Here is a 25,026-nt window from a genome sequence, read left to right on the forward strand (position 1 = left end):
GGTTTAAACTGGATAAAAACGGATTGAACCGGTTTTAACCGGATAAAACCGCTTTGAACTGGTTTAAACCGGTTTCAACTGGATAGAACTGGATAGAACCAGTTTAAACTGGATAAAACCGGATTGAACCAGCTTAAACAGGTTTAAACTGGGTAAAACCGGATTGAACCGGTTCGAACCGGTTTAAACCGGATAAAACCAGAGTGAACTGGTTTAAACCAGATAAAACCGGATTGAACCGGTTTAAACCGGATAAAACCGGAATTAACTGGTTTAAACCGGATAAAACTGTACTGAACCAGTTTAAACCGGATAAAACTGGATTGAACCGGTTTAAACTGGTTTCAACCGGATAGAACCGGATAGAACCGGTTTAAACTGGATAAAACCGGATTGAACCAGCTTAAACCGCTTTAAACAGGATTAAACCGGTTTAAACCGGATAAAACCGGATTGAACCGGCTTAATCCGGTTTAAACCGGATAAAACCGGATTGAACCGGTTCAAACGGGTTTAAACCGGATAAAACCGGAATGAACTGGTTTAAACCGGTTTAAAACGGATAGAAGTGGATAGAAACGGTTTAAACCGGATAAAACCGGATTGAACCGGTGTAAACCGGTTGAAACCGGATAAAAACGGATTGAAAGGGTTTAAACCGGTTTAAACTGGATAAAACTGGAATGAACCGGCTTAAACAGGTCTAAACCGGATAAAACCCGATTGAACAGGCTTAAACTGGTATAAACAGCATAGAACCGGTTTAAACCGGATAAAACCGGATTGAACCGGTTTAAACCGGTTGAAACTGGATAAAACCAGACTGAACCGGTTTAAACCGGATAAAACCGGATTTAACCGGTTTAATACGGTTTCAACCGGATAGAACCGGTTTAAACCGGTTAAAACCTGATTGATCCGGTTTAAACCGTTTTCATCTGTATAGAACCGGATAGAACCGGTTTAAACTGGACAAAACAGGATTGAACTGGTTTAAACCGGATAAAACCGGATTGAACCGGTTTAAACCGGTTTCAACTGGATAGAAGCAGATAGAACAGGTTTAAACTGGATAAAACCGGATTGAACCGGCTTAAACAGGTTTAAACCAGATAAAACCGGATTGAACCGGCTTAAACCGGTTTAAACCGGATAAAACCGGATTGAACTGGTTCAAACCGGTTTAAACCGGATAAAACCGGAATGAACTGTTTTAAACCGGTTAAAACGGATAGAACCGGTTTAAACCGGATAAAACCGGATTGAACCAGTTTAAACCGGTTTAAACCAGATAGAAATGGATAGAACTGGTTTAAACTGGATAAAACCGGAATGAACCGGTTTGAACTGGTCTAAACCAGATAAAACCGGATTGAACTGGTTTCAAACGGTTTAAACCGGATAAAACAAGATTGAACCGGTTTAAACCGGATAAAACCGGATTGAACCAGCTTAAACCGGTTAAAACCGGATAAAACCGTATTGAACCGGTTTAAACTGGTTTCAACCGGATAGAACCGGATAGAAACGGTATACACCGGATAAAACCGGATTGAACCGGTTTAAGCTGGTTTCAAATGGATAGAACCGGATATAACCGGTTTAAACTGGATAAAACAGGATTGAACTGGTTTAAACCGGATAAAACCGGATTGAACCGGTTTAAACTGGTTTCAACTGGATAGAAGCGGATAGAACAGGTTTAAACTGGATAAAACCGGATTGAACCGGCTTAAACCGGTTTAAACCAGATAAAACCGGATTGAACCGGCTTAAACCGGTTTAAACCGGATAAAACCGGATTGAACCGGTTCAAACCGGTTTAAACCGGATAAAACCGGAATGAACTGTTTTAAACCGGTTAAAACGGATAGAACCGGTTTAAACCGGATAAAACCGGATTGAACCAGTTTAAACCGGTTTAAACCAGATAGAAATGGATAGAACTGGTTTAAACTGGATAAAACCGGAATGAACCGGTTTGAACTGGTCTAAACCAGATAAAACCAGATTGAACTGGTTTCAAACGGTTTAAACCGGATAAAACAAGATTGAACCGGTTTAAACCGGTTAAAACCGGATAAAACCGGATTGAACCGGTTTAAACTGGTTTCAACCGGATAGAACCGGATAGAAACGGTATAAACCGGATAAAACCGGATTGAACCGGTTTAAACTGGTTTCAAACGGATAGAACCGGATAGAACCGGTTTAAACTGGATAAAACCAGATTGAACCGGTTCAAACTGGTTAAAACCGGATAAAACCGGATTGAACCGGTTCAAACCGGTTGAAACCGGATAAAACCGGAATGAACTGGTTTAAACCGGTTTAAAACGGATAGAACCGGATAGAAATGGTTTAAACCGGATAAAACCGGATTGAACTGGATTAAACCAGTTTAAAACGGATAAAACCGGTTTAAACTGGATAAAACCGGATTCAAAAAGCTTAAACCGGTTTAAACCGGATAAAACTAGGTTGAATCGGTTTCAACCGGATGAAATCGGATTGAACAGGTTTAAACCTGTTTAAACTGTATAGAACCGGTTAAAACCGGTTGAAACCGGATAAAACCGGATTGATCCGGTTTAAACCGGTTTAAACAGGATAAAACCGGATTGAACTGGTTTATACCGGTTTAAACCGGATATAACAGGTTTATCTGGATAAAACCGGACTGAACCGGTTTAAATCGGTGTAAACCGGATAAAACCGGATTGAAACGGATTAAACCAGTTTATACTGGATAAACCGGATTGAATCGGTTAAAACCGGTTTAAACCGGATTAAACCAGATTGAACAGGTTTAAACCGGAGCAAACCGGATTGAACCGGATTAAACCGGTTTCAACCGGATAGAACCGGATAGAACCGGTTTAAACAGGATAAAACCGGATTGAAGCGGTTTAAACCGGTTCAAACCAGATAAAACCAGATTGAAACGGTTTAAACCGGATTGAACCGGAAAAAACGGATTGAACCGGTTTAAACTGGATAAAACCGGAATGAACCGGCTTAAACCTGTTTAAACTGGATAGAGCCGGTTTAAACCGGTATCCGGTTTAAACCGGATAAAACCGGCATGAACCGGCTCAAACCGGTTTAAACCGGATAGAACCGGCTGAAAACAGTTTAAACCGGATAAAACCGGATTGAACTGGTTTAAACCGGTTTAAACCGGATAAAACCGGATTGAAGCGGTTTAAACCGGTTTAAACCAGATAGAACCGGTTTAAACCGGATAGAAACCGTTTAAACCGGATAAAACCGGATTGAACCGGTTTAAACCAGATAGAACAGGATATAACCGGTTTAAACCGGAAAGAACTGGATAGAACTGGTTTAAACCGGATAAAACCGGATTGAACCGGTTTAAACCGGTTTAAAGTGGATAAAACCGGATTGAACTGGTTTAAATCGGATAAAACAGGATTGAACCGGTTTAAACCGGTTTCAACTGGATAGAACCGGATAGAACCGGTTTAAACTGGGTAAAACCGGATTGAACCTGTCTAAACCGGTTTAAACTAGATAAAACCGGATTGAACAGGTTTAAACTGGACAAAACCGGATTGACCCAGTTTAATCCGGTTTAAACCGGATAAAACCGGATTGAACCAGTTGAAACCCGTTTAAACCAGATGGAAACGGATAGAACCGGTTTAAACCCGATAAAACCGGATTGAACTGGTTTAATCCAGTTAAAACAGGATAGAACCAGTTTAATACGATTTAAAAAGGATAGAACCGGATAGAACGGGTCTAAACGAGATAAAATAGGATTGAACCGGTTTAAACCGGTTTAAACCGGATAAAACCGGATTGAACCGGTTCAAACTGGTTTAAACCGGATAAAACCGGATTGAACCATTTCAAACCGGTTTAAACCGGATAAAACCGGAATGAATCGGTTTAAACGGGATAAAAGCGGATTGAACCGGTTTAAACCGGATAAAACCTGATTGAAACGGTTTAAACCGGTTTCAACTGTATAGAACCGGATAGAACCTGTTTAAACCGGATAAAACAGGACTGAACTGGTTCAAACCGGTTTAAACCGGATATAACCGGATTGAACTGGATTAAACCGGTTTAAAATGGATAAAACCGGTTTAAACCGGATAAAACCAAATTGAACCAGTTTAAACCCCATAAAAACAGATTGAACCGGTTTAAACCGGATAAAACCGGATTGAACCAGTTTAAACCGGTTTAAATCAGATAGAAATTGATACACCTGGTTTAAACCGGATAAAACCAGAGTGAACGGTTTGAAATGGTCTAAACCAGATAAAACCGGATTGAACTGGTTTCAACCGGATTAAACCGGATAAAACAAGATTGAACCGGTTTAAACCGGATAAAACCGGATTGAACCAGCTTAAACCGGTTAAAACCGGATAAAACCGGATTGAACCGGTTTAAACTGGTTTCAACCGGATAGAACCGGATAGAAACGGTATAAACCGGATAAAACCGGATTGAACCGGTTTAAACTGGTTTCAAACGGATAGAACCGGATAGAACCGGTTTAAACTGGATAAAACCAGATTGAACCAGTTCAAACTGGTTAAAACCGGATAAAACCGGAATGAACTGGTTTAAACCGGTTTAAAACGGATAGAACCGGATAGAAATGGTTTAAACCGGATAAAACCGGATTGAACTGGATTAAACCAGTTTAAAACGGATAAAACCGGTTTAAACTGGATAAAACCGGATTCAAAAAGCTTAAACCGGTTTAAACCGGATAAAACTAGGTTGAATCGGTTTCAACCGGATGAAATCGGATTGAACAGGTTTAAACCTGTTTAAACTGTATAGAACCGGTTAAAACCGGTTGAAACCGGATAAAACCGGAGTGATCCGGTTTAAACCGGTTTAAACAGGATAAAACCGGATTGAACTGGTTTATACCGGTTTAAACCGGATATAACAGGTTTATCTGGATAAAACCGGACTGAACCGGTTTAAATCGGTGTAAACCGGATAAAACCGGATTGAAACGGATTAAACCAGTTTATACTGGATAAACCGGATTGAATCGGTTAAAACCGGTTTAAACCGGATTAAACCAGATTGAACAGGATTAAACCGGAGCAAACCGGATTGAACCGGATTAAACCGGTTTCAACCGGATAGAACCGGATAGAACCGGTTTAAACAGGATAAAACCGGATTGAAGCGGTTTAAACCGGTTCAAACCAGAAAAAACCAGATTGAAACGGTTTAAACCGGATTGAACCGGAAAAAACGGATTGAACCGGTTTAAACTGGATAAAACCGGATTGAACCGGCTTAAACCTGTTTAAACTGGATAGAGCCGGTTTAAACCGGTATCCGGTTTAAACCGGATAAAACCGGCATGAACCGGCTCAAACCGGTTTAAACCGGATAGAACCGGCTGAAAACAGTTTAAACCGGATAAAACCGGATTGAACTGGTTTAAACCGGTTTAAACCGGATAAAACCGGATTGAAGCGGTTTAAACCGGTTTAAACCAGATAGAACCGGTTTAAACCTGATAGAAACCGTTTAAACCGGATAAAACCGGATTGAACCAGTTTAAACCGGTTTAAACCAGATAAAACCGGATTGAACCGGTTTAAACCAGATAGAACAGCATAGAACCGGTTTAAACCGGAAAGAACTGGATAGAACCGGTTTAAACCGGATAAAACCGGATTGAACCGGTTTAAACCGGTTTAAAGTGGATAAAACCGGATTGAACTGGTTTAAACCGGATAAAACCGGATTGAACCGGTTCAAACTGGTTTAAACCGGATAAAACCAAATTCAAACAGTTAAAACCGGATAAAATCAGATTGAACCAGATTAAAACGGATAAAACTGGATTGAACCAGTTGAAACCCGTTTAAACCAGATGGAAACGGATAGAACCGGTTTAAACCCGATAAAACCGGATTGAACTGGTTTAATCCAGTTAAAACAGGATAGAACAGGATAGAACCAGTTTAATACGATTTAAAAAGGATAGAACCGGATAGAACGGGTCTAAACGAGATAAAATAGGATTGAACCGGTTTAAACCGGTTTAAACCGGATAAAACCGGATTGAACCGGTTCAAACTGGTTTAAACCGGATAAAACCGGATTGAACCATTTCAAACCGGTTTAAACTGGATAAAACCGGAATGAATCGGTTTAAACCGGATAAAAGCGGATTGAACCGGTTTAAACCGGATAAAACCGGATTGAACTGGTTTAAACTGGATAAAACCGGATTGAACCGGTTTAAACTGGTTTCAACCGGATAGAACCGGATAGAACCGGTTTAAACTGGATAAAACCGGATTGAACCAGCTTAAACCGGTTTAAACAGGATTAAACTGGTTTAAACCGGATAAAACCGGATTGAACCGGCTTAAACCGGTTAAAACCGGATAAAACCGGATTGAACCGGTTCAAACCGGTTTAAACCGGATAAAACCAGTATGAAATGGATTAAACCGGTTTAAAACGGATAGAAGTGGATAGAAACGGTTTAAACCGGATAAAACCGGATTGATCCGGTGTAAACCGGTTGAAACCGGATAAAAACGGATTGAAAGGGTTTAAACCGGTTTAAACTGGATAAAACTGGAATGAACCGGCTTAAACAGGTCTAAACCGGATAAAACCTGATTGAACAGGCTTAAACTGGTATAAACAGCAAAGAACCGGTTTAAACCGGATAAAACCGGATTGAACCGGTTTAAACAGGTTGAAACCGGATAAAACCAGACTAAACCGGTTTAAACCGGATAAAACCGGATTGAACCGGTTTAAACCGGTTTAAAGTGGATAAAACCGGATTGAACTGGTTTAAATCGGATAAAACCGGATTGAACCGGTTTAAACCGGTTTCAACTGGATAGAACCGGATAGAACCGGTTTAAACTGGGTAAAACCGGATTGAACCTGTCTAAACCGGTTTAAACTAGAGAAAACCGGATTGAACAGGTTTAAACTGGACAAAACCGGATTGACCCAGTTTAATCCGGTTTAAACCGGATAAAACCGGATTGAACCGGCTTAAACCGGTTTAAACCGGATAAAACCGGATTGAACTGGTTCAAACCGGTTTAAACCGGATAAAACCGGAATGAACTGTTTTAAACCGGTTAAAACGGATAGAACCGGTTTAAACCGGATAAAACCGGATTGAACCAGTTTAAACCGGTTTAAACCAGATAGAAATGGATAGAACTGGTTTAAACTGGATAAAACCGGAATGAACCGGTTTGAACTGGTCTAAACCAGATAAAACCGGATTGAACTGGTTTCAAACGGTTTAAACCGGATAAAACAAGATTGAACCGGTTTAAACCGGATAAAACCGGATTGAACCAGCTTAAACCGGTTAAAACCGGATAAAACCGGATTTAACCGGTTTAAACTGGTTTCAACCGGATAGAACCGGATAGAAACGGTATACACCGGATAAAACCGGATTGAACCGGTTTAAGCTGGTTTCAAATGGATAGAACCGGATATAACCGGTTTAAACTGGATAAAACAGGATTGAACTGGTTTAAACCGGATAAAACCGGATTGAACCGGTTTAAACTGGTTTCAACTGGATAGAAGCGGATAGAACAGGTTTAAACTGGATAAAACCGGATTGAACCGGCTTAAACCGGTTTAAACCAGATAAAACCGGATTGAACCGGCTTAAACCGGTTTAAACCGGATAAAACCGGATTGAACCGGTTCAAACCGGTTTAAACCGGATAAAACCGGAATGAACTGTTTTAAACCGGTTAAAACGGATAGAACCGGTTTAAACCGGATAAAACCGGATTGAACCAGTTTAAACCGGTTTAAACCAGATAGAAATGGATAGAACTGGTTTAAACTGGATAAAACCGGAATGAACCGGTTTGAACTGGTCTAAACCAGATAAAACCGGATTGAACTGGTTTCAACCGGTTTAAACCGGATAAAACAAGATTGAACCGGTTTAAACCGGTTTAAAACCGGATAAAACCGGATTGAACCGGTTTAAACTGGTTTCAACCGGATAGAACCGGATAGAAACGGTATAAACCGGATAAAACCGGATTGAACCGGTTTAAACTGGTTTCAAACGGATAGAACCGGATAGAACCGGTTTAAACTGGATAAAACCAGATTGAACCGGTTCAAACTGGTTAAAACCGGATAAAACCGGATTGAACCGGTTCAAACCGGTTGAAACCGGATAAAACCGGAATGAACTGGTTTAAACCGGTTTAAAACGGATAGAACCGGATAGAAATGGTTTAAACCGGATAAAACCGGATTGAACTGGATTAAACCAGTTTAAAACGGATAAAACCGGTTTAAACTGGATAAAACCGGATTCAAAAAGCTTAAACCGGTTTAAACCGGATAAAACTAGGTTGAATCGGTTTCAACCGGATGAAATCGGATTGAACAGGTTTAAACCTGTTTAAACTGTATAGAACCGGTTAAAACCGGTTGAAACCGGATAAAACCGGAGTGATCCGGTTTAAACCGGTTTAAACAGGATAAAACCGGATTGAACTGGTTTATACCGGTTTAAACCGGATATAACAGGTTTATCTGGATAAAACCGGACTGAACCGGTTTAAATCGGTGTAAACCGGATAAAACCGGATTGAAACGGATTAAACCAGTTTATACTGGATAAACCGGATTGAATCGGTTAAAACCGGTTTAAACCGGATTAAACCAGATTGAACAGGATTAAACCGGAGCAAACCGGATTGAACCGGATTAAACCGGTTTCAACCGGATAGAACCGGATAGAACCGGTTTAAACAGGATAAAACCGGATTGAAGCGGTTTAAACCGGTTCAAACCAGAAAAAACCAGATTGAAACGGTTTAAACCGGATTGAACCGGAAAAAACGGATTGAACCGGTTTAAACTGGATAAAACCGGATTGAACCGGCTTAAACCTGTTTAAACTGGATAGAGCCGGTTTAAACCGGTATCCGGTTTAAACCGGATAAAACCGGCATGAACCGGCTCAAACCGGTTTAAACCGGATAGAACCGGCTGAAAACAGTTTAAACCGGATAAAACCGGATTGAACTGGTTTAAACCGGTTTAAACCGGATAAAACCGGATTGAAGCGGTTTAAACCGGTTTAAACCAGATAGAACCGGTTTAAACCTGATAGAAACCGTTTAAACCGGATAAAACCGGATTGAACCAGTTTAAACCGGTTTAAACCAGATAAAACCGGATTGAACCGGTTTAAACCAGATAGAACAGCATAGAACCGGTTTAAACCGGAAAGAACTGGATAGAACCGGTTTAAACCGGATAAAACCGGATTGAACCGGTTTAAACCGGTTTAAAGTGGATAAAACCGGATTGAACTGGTTTAAACCGGATAAAACCGGATTGAACCGGTTCAAACTGGTTTAAACCGGACAAAACCAAATTCAAACAGTTAAAACCGGATAAAATCAGATTGAACCAGATTAAAACGGATAAAACTGGATTGAACCAGTTGAAACCCGTTTAAACCAGATGGAAACGGATAGAACCGGTTTAAACCCGATAAAACCAGATTGAACTGGTTTAATCCAGTTAAAACAGGATAGAACAGGATAGAACCAGTTTAATACGATTTAAAAAGGATAGAACCGGATAGAACGGGTCTAAACGAGATAAAATAGGATTGAACCGGTTTAAACCGGTTTAAACCGGATAAAACCGGATTGAACCGGTTCAAACTGGTTTAAACCGGATAAAACGGGATTGAACCATTTCAAACCGGTTTAAACCGGATAAAACCGGAATGAATCGGTTTAAACCGGATAAAAGCGGATTGAACCGGTTTAAACCGGATAAAACCGGATTGAACTGGTTTAAACTGGATAAAACCGGATTGAACCGGTTTAAACTGGTTTCAACCGGATAGAACCGGATAGAACCGGTTTAAACTGGATAAAACCGGATTGAACCAGCTTAAACCGGTTTAAACAGGATTAAACTGGTTTAAACCGGATAAAACCGGATTGAACCGGCTTAAACCGGTTAAAACCGGATAAAACCGGATTGAACCGGTTCAAACCGGTTTAAACCGGATAAAACCAGTATGAAATGGATTAAACCGGTTTAAAACGGATAGAAGTGGATAGAAACGGTTTACACCGGATAAAACCGGATTGATCCGGTGTAAACCGGTTGAAACCGGATAAAAACGGATTGAAAGGGTTTAAACCGGTTTAAACTGGATAAAACTGGAATGAACCGGCTTAAACAGGTCTAAACCGGATAAAACCCGATTGAACAGGCTTAAACTGGTATAAACAGCAAAGAACCGGTTTAAACCGGATAAAACCGGATTGAACCGGTTTAAACAGGTTGAAACCGGATAAAACCAGACTAAACCGGTTTAAACCGGATAAAACCGGATTGAACCGGTTTAAACCGGTTTAAAGTGGATAAAACCGGATTGAACTGGTTTAAATTGGATAAAACCGGATTGAACCGGTTTAAACCGGTTTCAACTGGATAGAACCGGATAGAACCGGTTTAAACTGGGTAAAACCGGATTGAACCTGTCTAAACCGGTTTAAACTAGAGAAAACCGGATTGAACAGGTTTAAACTGGACAAAACCGGATTGACCCAGTTTAATCCGGTTTAAACCGGATAAAACCGGATTGAACCGGTTCAAACTGGTTTAAACCGGATAAAACCAAATTCAAACAGTTTAAACCGGATAAAATCAGATTGAACCAGTTTAAAACGGATAAAACCGGATTGAACCAGTTGAAACCCGTTTAAACCAGATGGAAACGGATAGAACCGGTTTAAACCCGATAAAACCGGATTGAACTGGTTTAATCCAGTTAAAACAGGATAGAACAGGATAGAACCAGTTTAATACGATTTAAAAAGGATAGAACCGGATAGAACGGGTCTAAACGAGATAAAATAGGATTGAACCGGTTTAAACCGGTTTAAACCGGATAAAACCGGATTGAACCGGTTCAAACTGGTTTAAACCGGATAAAACCGGATTGAACCATTTCAAACCGGTTTAAACCGGATAAAACCGGAATGAATCGGTTTAAACGGGATAAAAGCGGATTGAACCGGTTTAAACCGGATAAAACCTGATTGAAACGGTTTAAACCGGTTTCAACTGTATAGAACCGGATAGAACCTGTTTAAACCGGATAAAACAGGACTGAACTGGTTCAAACCGGTTTAAACCGGATAAAACCAGAGTGAACGGTTTGAAATGGTCTAAACCAGATAAAACCAGATTGAACTGGTTTCAACCGGATTAAACCGGATAAAACAAGATTGAACCGGTTTAAACCGGATAAAACCGGATTGAACCAGCTTAAACCGGTTAAAACCGGATAAAACCGGATTGAACCGGTTTAAACTGGTTTCAAACGGATAGAACCGGATAGAAACGGTATAAACCGGATAAAACCGGATTGAACCGGTTTAAACTGGTTTCAAACGGATAGAACCGGATAGAACCGGTTTAAACTGGATAAAACCAGATTGAACCAGTTCAAACTGGTTAAAACCGGATAAAACCGGATTGAACCGGTTCAAACCGGTTGAAACCGGATAAAACCGGAATGAACTGGTTTAAACCGGTTTAAAACGGATAGAACCGGATAGAAATGGTTTAAACCGGATAAAACCGGATTGAACTGGATTAAACCAGTTTAAAACGGATAAAACCGGTTTAAACTGGATAAAACCGGATTCAAAAAGCTTAAACCGGTTTAAACCGGATAAAACTAGGTTGAATCGGTTTCAACCGGATGAAATCGGATTGAACAGGTTTAAACCTGTTTAAAGTGTATAGAACCGGTTAAAACCGGTTGAAACCGGATAAAACCGGAGTGATCCGGTTTAAACCGGTTTAAACAGGATAAAACCGGATTGAACAGGTTTATACCGGTTTAAACCGGATATAACAGGTTTATCTGGATAAAACCGGACTGAACCGGTTTAAATCGGTGTAAACCGGATAAAACCGGATTGAAACGGATTAAACCAGTTTATACTGGATAAACCGGATTGAATCGGTTAAAACCGGTTTAAACCGGATTAAACCAGATTGAACAGGATTAAACCGGAGCAAACCGGATTGAACCGGATTAAACCGGTTTCAACCGGATAGAACCGGATAGAACCGGTTTAAACAGGATAAAACCGGATTGAAGCGGTTTAAACCGGTTCAAACCAGAAAAAACCAGATTGAAACGGTTTAAACCGGATTGAACCGGAAAAAACGGATTGAACCGGTTTAAACTGGATAAAACCGGATTGAACCGGCTTAAACCTGTTTAAACTGGATAGAGCCGGTTTAAACCGGTATCCGGTTTAAACCGGATAAAACCGGCATGAACCGGCTCAAACCGGTTTAAACCGGATAGAACCGGCTGAAAACAGTTTAAACCGGATAAAACCGGATTGAACTGGTTTAAACCGGTTTAAACCGGATAAAACCGGATTGAAGCGGTTTAAACCGGTTTAAACCAGATAGAACCGGTTTAAAACTGATAGAAACCGTTTAAACCGGATAAAACCGGATTGAACCAGTTTAAACCGGTTTAAACCAGATAAAACCGGATTGAACCGGTTTAAACCAGATAGAACAGCATAGAACCGGTTTAAACCGGAAAGAACTGGATAGAACCGGTTTAAACCGGATAAAACCGGATTGAACCGGTTTAAACCGGTTTAAAGTGGATAAAACCGGATTGAACTGGTTTAAACCGGATAAAACCGGATTGAACCGGTTCAAACTGGTTTAAACCGGATAAAACCAAATTCAAACAGTTAAAACCGGATAAAATCAGATTGAACCAGATTAAAACGGATAAAACTGGATTGAACCAGTTGAAACCCGTTTAAACCAGATGGAAACGGATAGAACCGGTTTAAACCCGATAAAACCGGATTGAACTGGTTTAATCCAGTTAAAACAGGATAGAACAGGATAGAACCAGTTTAATACGATTTAAAAAGGATAGAACCAGATAGAACGGGTCTAAACGAGATAAAATAGGATTGAACCGGTTTAAACCGGTTTAAACCGGATAAAACCGGATTGAACCGGTTCAAACTGGTTTAAAACGGATAAAACCGGATTGAACCATTTCAAACCGGTTTAAACCGGATAAAACCGGAATGAATCGGTTTAAACCGGATAAAAGCGGATTGAACCGGTTTAAACCGGATAAAACCGGATTGAACTGGTTTAAACTGGATAAAACCGGATTGAACCGGTTTAAACTGGTTTCAACCGGATAGAACCGGATAGAACCGGTTTAAACTGGATAAAACCGGATTGAACCAGCTTAAACCGGTTTAAACAGGATTAAACTGGTTTAAACCGGATAAAACCGGATTGAACCGGCTTAAACCGGTTAAAACCGGATAAAACCGGATTGAACCGGTTCAAACCGGTTTAAACCGGATAAAACCAGTATGAAATGGATTAAACCGGTTTAAAACGGATAGAAGTGGATAGAAACGGTTTAAACCGGATAAAACCGGATTGATCCGGTGTAAACCGGTTGAAACCGGATAAAAACGGATTGAAAGGGTTTAAACCGGTTTAAACTGGATAAAACTGGAATGAACCGGCTTAAACAGGTCTAAACCGGATAAAACCCGATTGAACAGGCTTAAACTGGTATAAACAGCAAAGAACCGGTTTAAACCGGATAAAACCGGATTGAACCGGTTTAAACAGGTTGAAACCGGATAAAAACAGACTAAACCGGTTTAAACCGGATAAAACCGGATTGAACCGGTTTAAAACGCTTTCAACCGGATAGAACCGGTTTAAACCGGATAAAACCTGATTGAACTGGTTTAAACCGGTTTCAAATGTATAGATCCGGATAGAACCGGTTTGAACCGGATAAAACAGGATTGAACTGGTTTAAACCGGATAAAACCGGATTGAACCGGTTTAAACTGGTTTCAACCGGATAGAACCAGCTTAAACCGGTTTAAACCAGATAAAATCAGATAGAACCGGCTTAAACCGGTTTAAACCAGATAAAACCAGATTGAGCCGGCTTAAACCAGATAGAACCGGATAGAACCGGTTTAAACCGGATAAAACCGGAATGAACTGGTTTAAACCGGATAAAACTGGACTGAACCAGTTTAAACCGGATAAAACCGGATTGAACCAATTCAAACCGGTTGTAACCGGATAAAACTGGAATGAACCGGTTTAAACCGGATAAAACCGGATTGAACCGGTTTAAACCGGATAAAACCGGATTGAACCGGTTTAAACCGGATAAAACCGGATTGAACCGGTTTAAACTGGTTTCAACCGGATAGAACCGGATAGAACCGGTTTAAACTGGATAAAACCGGATTGAACCAGCTTAAACCGCTTTAAACAGGATTAAACCGGTTCAAACCGGATAAAACCGGATTGAACCGGCTTAAACCGGTTTAAACCGGATAAAACCGGATTGAACTGGTTTAAACCGGTTTAAAACGGATAGAAGTGGATAGAAACGGTTTAAACCAGATAAAACCGGATTGAACCGGTGTAAACCGGTTGAAACCGGATAAAAACGGATTGAAAGGGTTTAAACCGGTTTAAACTGGATAAAACTGGAATGAACCGGCTTAAACAGGTCTAAACCGGATAAAACCCGATTGAACAGGCTTAAACTGGTATAAACAGCATAGAACCGGTTTAAACCGGATAAAACCGGATTGAACCGGTTTAAACCGGTTGAAACTGGATAAAACCAGACTGAACCGGTTTAAACCGGATAAAACCGGATTTAACCGGTTTAATACGGTTTCAACCGGATAGAAACGGATAGAAACGGTATAAACCGGATAAAACCGGATTGAACCGGTTTAAACTGGTTTCAAACGGATAGAACCGGATATAACCGGTTTAAACTGGATAAAACAGGATTGAACTAGTTTAAACCGGATAAAACCGGATTGAACCGGTTTAAACTGGTTTCAACTGGATAGAAGCGGATAGAACAGGTTTAAACTGGATAAAACCGGATTCAACCGGCTTAAACCGGTTTAAACCAGATAAAACCGGATTGAACCGGCTTAAACCGGTTTAAACCGGATAAAACCGGATTGAACCGGTTCAAACCGGTTTAAACCGGATAAAACCGGAATGAACTGTTTTAAACCGGTTAAAACGGATAGAACCGGTTTAAACCGGATAAAACCGGATTGAACCAGTTTAAACCGGTTTAAACCAGATAGAAATGGATAGAACTGGTTTAAACTGGATAAAACCGGAATGAACCGGTTTGAACTGGTCTAAACCAGATAAAACCGGATTGAACTGGTTTCAAACGGTTTAAACCGGATAAAACCGGATTGAACCAGCTTAAACCGGTTAAAACCGGATAAAACCGGACTGAACCGGTTAAAACTGGTTTCAACCGGATAGTACCGGATAGAAACGGTATAAACCGGATAAAACCGGATTGAACCGGTTTAAACTGGTTTCAAACGGATAGAACCGGATAGAACCGGTTAAAACTGGATAAAAACGGATTGAACCGGTTTTAACCGGATAAAACCGCATTGAACTGGTTTAAACCGATTTCAACTGGATAGAACCGGATAGAACTGGTTTAAACTGGATAAAACCGGATTGAACCAGCTTAAACAGCTTTAAACCGGGTAAAACCAGAGTGAACTGGTTTAAACCAGATAAAACCGGATTGAACCGGTTTAAACCGGATAAGACCGGAATGAACTGGTTTAAACCGGATAAAACCGGACTGAACCAGTTTAAACCGGATAAAACCGGATTGAACCATTTCAAACCGGTTTTAACCGGATAAAACCGGAATGAACCGGTTTAAACCGGATAAAACCGGATTGAACCGGTTTAAACCGGATAAAACCGGATTGAACCGGTTTAAACTGGTTTCAACCGGATAGAACCGGATAGAACTGGTTTAAACTGGATAAAACCGGATTGAACCAGCTTAAACCGCTTTTAACAGGATTAAACCGGTTTAAACCGGATAAAACCGGATTGAACCGGCTTAAACCGGTTTAAACCGGATAAAACCGGATTGAACCGGTTCAAACCGGTTTAAACCGGATAAAACCGGAATGAACTGGTTTAAACCGGTTTAAAAAGGATAGAAGTGGATAGAAACGGTTTAAACCGGATAAAACCGGATTGTACCGGTGTAAACCGGTTGAAACCGGATGAAAACGGATTGAAAGGGTTTAAACCGGTTTAAACTGGATAAAACTGGAATGAACCGGCTTAAACAGGTCTAAACCGGATAAAACCCGATTGAACAGGCTTAAACTGGTATAAACAGCATAGAACCGGTTTAAACCGGATAAAACCGGATTGAACCGGATTAAACCGGTTGAAACCGGATAAAAACGGATTGAAAGGGTTTAAACCGGTTTAAACTGGATAAAACTGGAATGAACCGGCATAAACAGGTCTAAACCGGATAAAACCCGATTGAACAGGCTTAAACTGGTATAAACAGCATAGAACCGGTTTAAACCGGATAAAACCGGATTGAACCGGTTTAAACCGGTTGAAACCGGATAAAACCAGACTGAACCGCTTTAAACCGGATAAAAACGGATTTAACCGGTTCAATACGGTTTCAACCGGATTGAACCGGTTTAAACCGGTTAAAACCTGATTGATCCGGTTTAAACCGTTTTCAACTGTATAGAACCGGATAGAACCGGTTTAAACTGGATAAAACAGGATTGAACTGGTTTAAACTGGATAAAACCGGACTGAACCGGCTTAAACCGGTTTAAACCAGATAAAACCGGATTGAACTGGCTTAAACCGGATAAAACCGGATTGAACCGGTTCAAACCGGTTTAAACCGGATAAAACCGGAATGAACTGTTTTAAACCGGTTAAAACGGAAAGAAACGGTTTAAACCAGATAAAACCGGATTGAACCGGTTTAAACTGGTTTAAACCAGATAGAAATGGATAGAACTGGTTTAAACTGGATAAAACCGGAATGAACCGGTTTGAACTGGTCTAAACCAGATAAAACCAGATTGAACTGGTTTCAAACGGTTTAAACCGGATAAAACAAGATTGAACCGGTTTAAACCGGTTAAAACCGGATAAAACCGGATTGAACCGGTTTAAATTGGTTTCAACCGGATAGAACCGGATAGAAACGGTATAAACCGGATAAAACCGGATTTACCGGTTTAAACTGGTTTCAAACGGATAGAACCGGATAGAACCGGTTTAAACTGGATAAAACCAGATTGAACCGGTTCAAACTGGTTAAAACCGGATAAAACCGGATTGAACCGGTTCAAACCGGTTGAAACCGGATAAAACCGGAATGAACTGGTTTAAACCGGTTTAAAACGGATAGAACCGGATAGAAATGGTTTAAACGGGATAAAACCGGATTGAACTGGATTAAACCAGTTTAAAACGGATAAAACCGGTTTAAACTGGATAAAACCGGATTCAAAAAGCTTAAACCGGTTTAAACCGGATAAAACTAGGTTGAATCGGTTTCAACCGGATGAAATCGGATTGAACAGGTTTAAACCTGTTTAAACTGTATAGAACCGGTTAAAACCGGTTGAAACCGGATAAAACCGGATTGATCCGGTTTAAACCGGTTTAAACAGGATAAAACCGGATTGAACTGGTTTATACCGGTTTAAACCGGATATAACAGGTTTATCTGGATAAAACCGGACTGAACCGGTTTAAATCGGTGTAAACCGGATAAAACCGGATTGAAACGGATTAAACCAGTTTCTACTGGATAAACCGGATTGAATCGGTTAAAACCGGTTTAAACCGGATTAAACCAGATTGAACAGGTTTAAACCGGAGCAAACCGGATTGAACCGGATTAAACCGGTTTCAACCGGATAGAACCGGATAGAACCGGTTTAAACAGGATAAAACCGGATTGAAGCGGTTTAAACCGGTTCAAACCAGATAAAACCAGATTGAAACGGTTTAAACCGGATTGAACCGGAAAAAACGGATTGAACCGGTTTAAACTGGATAAAACCGGATTGAACCGGCTTAAACCTGTTTAAACTGGATAGAGCCGGTTTAAACCGGTATCCGGTTTAAACTGGATAAAACCGGCATGAACCGGCTCAAACCGGTTTAAACCGGATAGAACCGGCTGAAAACAGTTTAAACCGGATAAAACCGGATTGAACTGGTTTAAACCGGTTTAAACCGGATAAAACCGGATTGAAGCGGTTTAAACCGGTTTAAACCAGATAGAACCGGTTTAAACCGGATAGAAACCGTTTAAACCGGATAAAACCGGATTGAACCAGTTTAAACCGGTTTAAACCGGATAAAACCGGATTGAACCGGTTTAAACCAGATAGAACAGGATATAACCGGTTTAAACCGGAAAGAACTGGATAGAACCGGTTTAAACCGGATAAAACCGGATTGAACCGGTTTAAACCGGTTTAAAGTGGATAAAACCGGATTGAACTGGTTTAAATCGGATAAAACCGGATTGAACCGGTTTAAACCGGTTTCAACTGGATAGAACCGGATAGAACCGGTTTAAACTGGGTAAAACCGGATTGAACCTGTCTAAACCGGTTTAAACTAGAGAAAACCGGATTGAACAGGTTTAAACTGGACAAAACCGGATTGACCCAGTTTAATCCGGTTTAAAACCGGATAAAACCGGATTGAACCGGTTCAAACTGGTTTAAACCGGATAAAACCAAATTCAAACAGTTTAAACCGGATAAAATCAGATTGAACCAGTTTAAAACGGATAAAACCGGATTGAACCAGTTGAAACCCGTTTAAACCAGATGGAAACGGATAGAACCAGTTTAAACCCGATAAAACCGGATTGAACTGGTTTAATCCAGTTAAAACAGGATAGAACAGGATAGAACCAGTTTAATACGATTTAAAAAGGATAGAACCGGATAGAACGGGTCTAAACGAGATAAAATAGGATTGAACTGGTTTAAACCGGTTTAAACCGGATAAAACCGGATTGAACCGGTTCCAACTGGTTTAAACCGGATAAAACCGGATTGAACCATTTCAAACCGGTTTAAACCGGATAAAACCGGAATGAATCGGTTTAAACCGGATAAAAGCGGATTGAACCGGTTTAAACCGGATAAAACCTGATTGAAACGGTTTAAACCGGTTTCAACTGTATAGAACCGGATAGAACCTGTTTAAACCGGATAAAACAGGACTGAACTGGTTCAAACCGGTTTAAACCGGATATAACCGGATTGAACTGGATTAAACCGGTTTAAAATGGATAAAACCGGTTTAAACCGGATAAAACCAAATTGAACCAGTTTAAACCCCATAAAAACAGATTGAACCGGTTTAAACCGGATAAAACCGGATTGAACCAGTTTAAACCAGTTTAAATCAGATAGAAATTGATACACCTGGTTTAAACCGGATAAAACCAGAGTGAACGGTTTGAAATGGTCTAAACCAGATAAAACCAGATTGAACTGGTTTCAACCGGATTAAACCGGATAAAACAAGATTGAACCGGTTTAAACCGGATAAAACCGGATTGAACCAGCTTAAACCGGTTAAAACCGGATAAAACCGGATTGAACCGGTTTAAACTGGTTTCAACCGGAGAGAACCGGATAGAAACGGTATAAACCGGATAAAACCGGATTGAACCGGTTTAAACTGGTTTCAAACGGACAGAACCGGATAGAACCGGTTTAAACTGGATAAAACCAGATTGAACCAGTTCAAACTGGTTAAAACCGGATACAACCGGAATGAACTGGTTTAAACCGGTTTAAAACGGATAGAACCGGATAGAAATGGTTTAAACCGGATAAAACCGGATTGAACTGGATTAAACCAGTTTAAAACGGATAAAACCGGTTTAAACTGGATAAAACCGGATTCAAAAAGCTTAAACCGGTTTAAACCGGATAAAACTAGGTTGAATCGGTTTCAACCGGATGAAATCGGATTGAACAGGTTTAAACCTGTTTAAACTGTATAGAACCGGTTAAAACCGGTTGAAACCGGATAAAACCGGAGTGATCCGGTTTAAACCGGTTTAAACAGGATAAAACCGGATTGAACTGGTTTATACCGGTTTAAACCGGATATAACAGGTTTATCTGGATAAAACCGGACTGAACCGGTTTAAATCGGTGTAAACCGGATAAAACCGGATTGAAACGGATTAAACCAGTTTATACTGGATAAACCGGATTGAATCGGTTAAAACCGGTTTAAACCGGATTAAACCAGATTGAACAGGATTAAACCGGAGCAAACCGGATTGAACCGGATTAAACCGGTTTCAACCGGATAGAACCGGATAGAACCGGTTTAAACAGGATAAAACCGGATTGAAGCGGTTTAAACCGGTTCAAACCAGAAAAAACCAGATTGAAACGGTTTAAACCGGATTGAACCGGAAAAAACGGATTGAACCGGTTTAAACTGGATAAAACCGGATTGAACCGGCTTAAACCTGTTTAAACTGGATAGAGCCGGTTTAAACCGGTATCCGGTTTAAACCGGATAAAACCGGCATGAACCGGCTCAAACCGGTTTAAACCGGATAGAACCGGCTGAAAACAGTTTAAACCGGATAAAACCGGATTGAACTGGTTTAAACCGGTTTAAACCGGATAAAACCGGATTGAAGCGGTTTAAACCGGTTTAAACCAGATAGAACCGGTTTAAACCTGATAGAAACCGTTTAAACCGGATAAAACCGGATTGAACCAGTTTAAACCGGTTTAAAACAGATAAAACCGGATTGAACCGGTTTAAACCAGATAGAACAGCATAGAACCGGTTTAAACCGGAAAGAACTGGATAGAACCGGTTTAAACCGGATAAAACCGGATTGAACCGGTTTAAACCGGTTTAAAGTGGATAAAACCGGATTGAACTGGTTTAAACCGGATAAAACCGGATTGAACCGGTTCAAACTGGTTTAAACCGGATAAAACCAAATTCAAACAGTTAAAACCGGATAAAATCAGATTGAACCAGATTAAAACGGATAAAACTGGATTGAACCAGTTGAAACCCGTTTAAACCAGATGGAAACGGATAGAACCGGTTTAAACCCGATAAAACCGGATTGAACTGGTTTAATCCAGTTAAAACAGGATAGAACAGGATAGAACCAGTTTAATACGATTTAAAAAGGATAGAACCGGATAGAACGGGTCTAAACGAGATAAAATAGGATTGAACCGGTTTAAACCGGTTTAAACCGGATAAAACCGGATTGAACCGGTTCAAACTGGTTTAAACTGGATAAAACCGGATTGAACCATTTCAAACCGGTTTAAACCGGATAAAACCGGAATGAATCGGTTTAAACCGGATAAAAGCGGATTGAACCGGTTTAAACCGGATAAAACCGGATTGAACTGGTTTAAAATGGATAAAACCGGATTGAACCGGTTTAAACTGGTTTCAACCGGATAGAACCGGATAGAACCGGTTTAAACTGGATAAAACCGGATTGAACCAGCTTAAACCGGTTTAAACAGGATTAAACTGGTTTAAACCGGATAAAACCGGATTGAACCGGCTTAAACCGGTTAAAACCGGATAAAACCGGATTGAACCGGTTCAAACCGGTTTAAACCGGATAAAACCAGTATGAAATGGATTAAACCGGTTTAAAACGGATAGAAGTGGATAGAAACGGTTTAAACCGGATAAAACCGGATTGATCCGGTGTAAACCGGTTGAAACCGGATAAAAACGGATTGAAAGGGTTTAAACCGGTTTAAACTGGATAAAACTGGAATGAACCGGCTTAAACAGGTCTAAACCGGATAAAACCCGATTGAACAGGCTTAAACTGGTATAAACAGCAAAGAACCGGTTTAAACCGGATAAAACCGGATTGATCCGGTTTAAACAGGTTGAAACCGGATAAAACCAGACTAAACCGGTTTAAACCGGATAAAACCGGATTGAACCGGTTTAAACCGGTTTAAAGTGGATAAAACCGGATTGAACTGGTTTAAATCGGATAAAACCGGATTGAACCGGTTTAAACCGGTTTCAACTGGATAGAACCGGATAGAACCGGTTTAAACTGGGTAAAACCGGATTGAACCTGTCTAAACCGGTTTAAACTAGAGAAAACCGGATTGAACAGGTTTAAACTGGACAAAACCGGATTGACCCAGTTTAATCCGGTTTAAACCGGATAAAACCGGATTGAACCGGTTCAAACTGGTTTAAACCGGATAAAACCAAATTCAAACAGTTTAAACCGGATAAAATCAGATTGAACCAGTTTAAAACGGATAAAACCGGATTGAACCAGTTGAAACCCGTTTAAACCAGATGGAAACGGATAGAACCGGTTTAAACCCGATAAAACCGGATTGAACTGGTTTAATCCAGTTAAAACAGGATAGAACAGGATAGAACCAGTTTAATACGATTTAAAAAGGATAGAACCGGATAGAACGGGTCTAAACGAGATAAAATAGGATTGAACCGGTTTAAACCGGTTTAAACCGGATAAAACCGGATTGAACCGGTTCAAACTGGTTTAAACCGGATAAAACCGGATTGAACCATTTCAAACCGGTTTAAACCGGATAAAACCGGAATGAATCGGTTTAAACCGGATAAAAGCGGATTGAACCGGTTTAAACCGGATAAAACCTGATTGAAACGGTTTAAACCGGTTTCAACTGTATAGAACCGGATAGAACCTGTTTAAACCGGATAAAACAGGACTGAACTGGTTCAAACCGGTTTAAACCGGATATAACCGGATTGAACTGGATTAAACCGGTTTAAAATGGATAAAACCGATTTAAACCGGATAAAACCAAATTGAACCAGTTTAAACCCCATAAAAACAGATTGAACCGGTTTAAACCGGATAAAACCGGATTGAACCAGTTTAAACCGGTTTAAATCAGATAGAAATTGATACACCTGGTTTAAACCGGATAAAACCAGAGTGAACGGTTTGAAATGGTCTAAACCAGATAAAACCAGATTGAACTGGTTTCAACCGGATTAAACCGGATAAAACAAGATTGAACCGGTTTAAACCGGATAAAACCGGATTGAACCAGCTTAAACCGGTTAAAACCGGATAAAACCGGATTGAACCGGTTTAAACTGGTTTCAACCGGATAGAACCGGATAGAAACGGTATAAACCGGATAAAACCGGATTGAACCGGTTTAAACTGGTTTCAAACGGATAGAACCGGAAAGAACCGGTTTAAACTGGATAAAACCAGATTGAACCAGTTCAAACTGGTTAAAACCGGATAAAACCGGATTGAACCGGTTCAAACCGGTTGAAACCGGATAAAACCGGAATGAACTGGTTTAAACCGGTTTAAAACGGATAGAACCGGATAGAAATGGTTTAAACCGGATAAAACCGGATTGAACTGGATTAAACCAGTTTAAAACGGATAAAACCGGTTTAAACTGGATAAAACCGGATTCAAAAAGCTTAAACCGGTTTAAACCGGATAAAACTAGGTTGAATCGGTTTCAACCGGATGAAATCGGATTGAACAGGTTTAAACCTGTTTAAACTGTATAGAACCGGTTAAAACCGGTTGAAACCGGATAAAACCGGAGTGATCCGGTTTAAACCGGTTTAAACAGGATAAAACCGGATTGAACTGGTTTATACCGGTTTAAACCGGATATAACAGGTTTATCAGGATAAAACCGGACTGAACCGGTTTAAATCGGTGTAAACCGGATAAAACCGGATTGAAACGGATTAAACCAGTTTATACTGGATAAACCGGATTGAATCGGTTAAAACCGGTTTAAACCGGATTAAACCAGATTGAACAGGATTAAACCGGAGCAAACCGGATTGAACCGGATTAAACCGGTTTCAACCGGATAGAACCGGATAGAACCGGTTTAAACAGGATAAAACCGGATTGAAGCGGTTTAAACCGGTTCAAACCAGAAAAAACCAGATTGAAACGGTTTAAACCGGATTGAACCGGAAAAAACGGATTGAACCGGTTTAAACTGGATAAAACCGGCATGAACCGGCTCAAACCGGTTTAAACCGGATAGAACCGGCTGAAAACAGTTTAAACCGGATAAAACCGGATTGAACTGGTTTAAACCGGTTTAAACCGGATAAAACCGGATTGAAGCGGTTTAAACCGGTTTAAACCAGATAGAACCGGTTTAAAACTGATAGAAACCGTTTAAACCGGATAAAACCGGATTGAACCAGTTTAAACCGGTTTAAACCAGATAAAACCGGATTGAACCGGTTTAAACCAGATAGAACAGCATAGAACCGGTTTAAACCGGAAAGAACTGGATAGAACCGGTTTAAACCGGATAAAACCGGATTGAACCGGTTTAAACCGGTTTAAAGTGGATAAAACCGGATTGAACTGGTTTAAACCGGATAAAACCGGATTGAACCGGTTCAAACTGGTTTAAACCGGATAAAACCAAATTCAAACAGTTAAAACCGGATAAAATCAGATTGAACCAGATTAAAACGGATAAAACTGGATTGAACCAGTTGAAACCCGTTTAAACCAGATGGAAACGGATAGAACCGGTTTAAACCCGATAAAACCGGATTGAACTGGTTTAATCCAGTTAAAACAGGATAGAACAGGATAGAACCAGTTTAATACGATTTAAAAAGGATAGAACCAGATAGAACGGGTCTAAACGAGATAAAATAGGATTGAACCGGTTTAAACCGGTTTAAACCGGATAAAACCGGATTGAACCGGTTCAAACTGGTTTAAAACGGATAAAACCGGATTGAACCATTTCAAACCGGTTTAAACCGGATAAAACCGGAATGAATCGGTTTAAACCGGATAAAAGCGGATTGAACCGGTTTAAACCGGATAAAACCGGATTGAACTGGTTTAAACTGGATAAAACCGGATTGAACCGGTTTAAACTGGTTTCAACCGGATAGAACCGGATAGAACCGGTTTAAACTGGATAAAACCGGATTGAACCAGCTTAAACCGGTTTAAACAGGATTAAACTGGTT

The sequence above is a fragment of the Cynocephalus volans genome, chromosome 11 (assembly GCF_027409185.1).
Source record: "Cynocephalus volans isolate mCynVol1 chromosome 11, mCynVol1.pri, whole genome shotgun sequence".
NCBI classification, from domain to species: domain Eukaryota; kingdom Metazoa; phylum Chordata; class Mammalia; order Dermoptera; family Cynocephalidae; genus Cynocephalus; species Cynocephalus volans.